This window comes from Bufo bufo, chromosome 2 (genome assembly GCF_905171765.1).
Source record: "Bufo bufo chromosome 2, aBufBuf1.1, whole genome shotgun sequence".
NCBI lineage: Eukaryota > Metazoa > Chordata > Amphibia > Anura > Bufonidae > Bufo > Bufo bufo.
In genome coordinates this window covers 614042624-614046542 of record NC_053390.1, presented here as the reverse complement: position 1 = coordinate 614046542, position 3919 = coordinate 614042624, and positions in this window count along the sequence as shown.

Genomic DNA, 3919 nt, shown 5'->3' with positions numbered 1-3919 from the left:
GCTGGCAGCGTGAGTCACTACGTCACGCGCCTGCGCCGCCCAGTTTATGAATGAAGCAGGCGGCGCAGGCGCGTGACGTAGTGACTCACGCTGCCAGCATCCGTCCTCCCGGCCTGCCTCCTCCCTCCTCTCTGCTACCTACCGATCGCTTGTAGTTGTAAGTAATACAGGCGCTGATTATGCGATTATATACATATCAATTAACTACTAGAGATACGATTATACAGTGAGCGGGGCCCGTGTAGTAGAATACAGTCACTGCACGGGCCCCGCTGTCATTATAAAAGCAGATGCGACCCCCACCCCCTGTATTGAGGGTCATTCACTACAGGGACACTTATGGAGGGGATCTGTGGATGACACATAGCATAAGATGCTATATATGTGTCATCCACAGACCCCCCCCCCCCATAACTGTCATACACAGGTCCCCATAATAGTGCCATCCAGAGACCCCAATAAGAGCCACCCACAGATCCCTCATAAGTGTCACCCACAGATCCCCCATAAGTGTCACCCACAGATCCCTCATAAGTGTCACCCACAGATCCCCCATAAGTGTCACCCACAGATCCCCCATAAGTGCCACCCACAGATCCCCCATAACAGTACGTCACCCACAGATCCCCCATAACAGACCACAATTAGTTCAAAACCCACCAAAAGCACACCTTTTGGTTCAAAATATATATTTTTTTATTTTCCTCCTAGGTGCGTCTTATGGGCCGGTGCGTCTTATAGGGCGAAAAATACGGTATCTGTCAGATTATGTAACATCTTGGGGATATCATTTAGCTCACAGGATCACCATCTCTTGAGCCAGAATGGTGTGCACATGAACTAATTCTAGTCAAAAATAGTGGATTATGTTTAAAACTGTCTTCAACCAGCATTATTGTCTTTACACATGAATAAGCAGTTTGTAGAACATAACAAAAGCAAAACTAGGACATCTATCCTCTAATTAAATATTATAGCTCCACTAGCTATCAGTCATTTGTTTACTGCCCAGAACCTCAAAATAAACTCTGTTCATACTAGATTCCTTCATGTGGTGACTCCTAGTCGTTAAAGGTTCTTCCTGGGCCTGCCACTGTGCAGGAAACTGAAGCACAGTTCAATTAAAGCAAATGGGGCAATGCTGACGTTCAGCAGATGTCTACAAGTACAGTGATGCAGCACTAAATCAGTGGTGTCGCCTTTTCATTCTCAGGATCACGGGAGTGCCATAGGTCAGACCTTCACAAAACATTAAGTGATGGTATATCCTAGTAACAATATTCTAATACATTCTGTAGGCATGCCCACTCTTACCTTTAAAAAGTGGACATAGTCTATATTTTTCAAACCAGCACTTGGATCTGAATACTATTGTAATTGCATGTAATTAAAAATCTTTGACACGCTGCAAACGACTGGGTGTTTCACATAGACACATATAGGATAGCATTTCATGATACACTATTGTGAAATAATAGTTTTTTTTTATAAAGTTGGGATTCTCACTTCACACTTTTCAGTATATGTTCAGCCTAAAGGAAAAGTATGGAAGGGCACATCTGTAAGATGGAAGCAATGTTTTTACTGCGGTTATATTATGATTCCATCAAATTAAACTGCAAAATAGTGATAAATTAAGTAAAATAAATCACTTTGGATTTAAAGACATCATGGCATAGCATTTTTCGGTATGATAATCTGATATGACTGCGATATATGAATAAACCCTGTGAAGAAACAGTTATTTGTCTCAAAGTACTCTATCATAGGAAAGTGATAAATGGGTTTATAATTTCCATTAATCGGTTACTTACAGTATACTCATTATAAATTTCAATATTTACATTGAATTCTATAGCACAGAAATATATAGTGGTCTACCTGGCTTTACGATTCATCTGAATTTTTCCCAAAATACATACTGTAAGTCGCAAGAGTTAAATGTCCTGGACACATAAGAAAAGAGTTCATGATGCCAGCTCCCCAGGCCTGGGAACAAAGAGCCTGCTATGGGGGAGTATACCAAGGAGGTCCGTACCAGCCATCTTGCTATAGAATGCTTGAGTTATCAAATTTTGCAATATGTGCCAGATGTGCAGTATCCACATGAAACATGTTGCCTTGAACTTTTTTGGGGGTGGCAAAGCTGAAACATTCAACCTAAATGAACTCTTTGATGTTACAAATTGTTTTCTAAACCATTACGATCCACATGAACCTTTTAAAGTCTTTGAATAGTTACTTTGATATAAAACCATTGTACAGAGAATCTGCTTACAAAGTGAGGGAGTAGGATATTTTAATACAAATGAGTCAACACAAAATGCTTGGTTTATGATAAATTCTACTTTATTGAAGTCAGCAAATTATTGCTGTAACAACTTGCTGGATCTTGTGTCTGCTCACTGTACTGTATGTTAAGTTACTTGTATATTAAATATTAGGATATAGTAAACATACAGCATACATGTATACATTACTGTATATATATATAGTCATTATATGTAAACTAGGAAGATACTGTATATTATACAAGAAACATCTATTTGACTACTTAAATATTGTGTTAATTTCCCTCTTTATTATTTTCTTGCATTATGAAGTAGTGCATAAAGCAAAGTAAACAATGGTTCTCATATTTTTATAATCTGGATTTTAATAGTAGAATTCTGCACTATAATACAGAAATTAAATGGCTTTTCCTTTCATGTACAGTCAAGTTGACATACAGAATGATGCATACAGTTTGTTGTCTTTGGGCAAGGCTAGCTCTGTGCTCTGGGCTCATATAGATATTAGACAGCACTCCAATGGTAATGATGATAATCAGTGAATATTTATTTCATATCATTTCAGCCAGGCACAGTGGTACACAAGTTGCAACGTTTCGGGCCAACATTAGCCCTTCATCAGGCTGAAAATGACAAAAAACTTATCTGTAAGGTGTGCACTAGTATTGCATACACAACAAAATAGCAACTATACATGATTTGTGTCTAAGGATACTATATGGACATGATTAATACAAACATGAAAATTAACCATACACGATTAGTTTGAGTAAACATGATTTTTGTAGAAAACATAATGATATGATTAATAACATATAGGCAGTTCATTAGACATGGGACTGGAGTTGATAGCAAGTCAATGTTAATATCCAACAAACAGTCCATACAAGTAGTGAGGTAGGTAGATGCTGTATCTTGGTCAGATCAGATACGTGATGGCATAACAATCATCAGGGATTTGATCCGAATACAATACTAAGCACTGGGTGACTAAAAGCAGGCTGAAATCATTTAACCTGAGCAGGTAACAACATAGGACAATAGCGAGAATGTAGAGGTAAACCATATCCCATATTAGAACAATGTTAGGTATAGTGGAGCCCTAAGTTCAAAACTTACCAATGACGAGACCACATGTCAAACGCTGCCGGCGCTAGCCTGTAATGCGGAGCGCCATGATAAATACCGGCAAGGGGTCCCTGATTGGTGGCCAGGAGTCACGTGTCAGCCCCAGTGGGCGGAAGAGCCAAGAGTGAGGCTTGGAACACACACACATTTCTTACTTGTGACCAGACTGGACATGAGCAGATTAACGGAAGAGCGCCAGCAAAATGTAAATACAAATCTAGTCTGTGACGTGAGCGTCACATGGATGCACATGCGCCGAGCGTCACATGGATGTGCATGCGCCGAGTGAAGGACATCTTCCGGCGGCCATCTTAGAAGGGGGCAAAAAGTGTGGGTGCCGGACAATGCCTTCTACAACTAGGTAGTCTTAAGGCCAGATAACCTAGGGTTACAAGCAAAGAGTAAGAATCGGTAGCCATGTATAAAAAAATGGGCTGAACTATGCCTAAATTGAAGGGGAGCCATATATCCATCTTCATAGAAAGGGCAGGGACGACGAT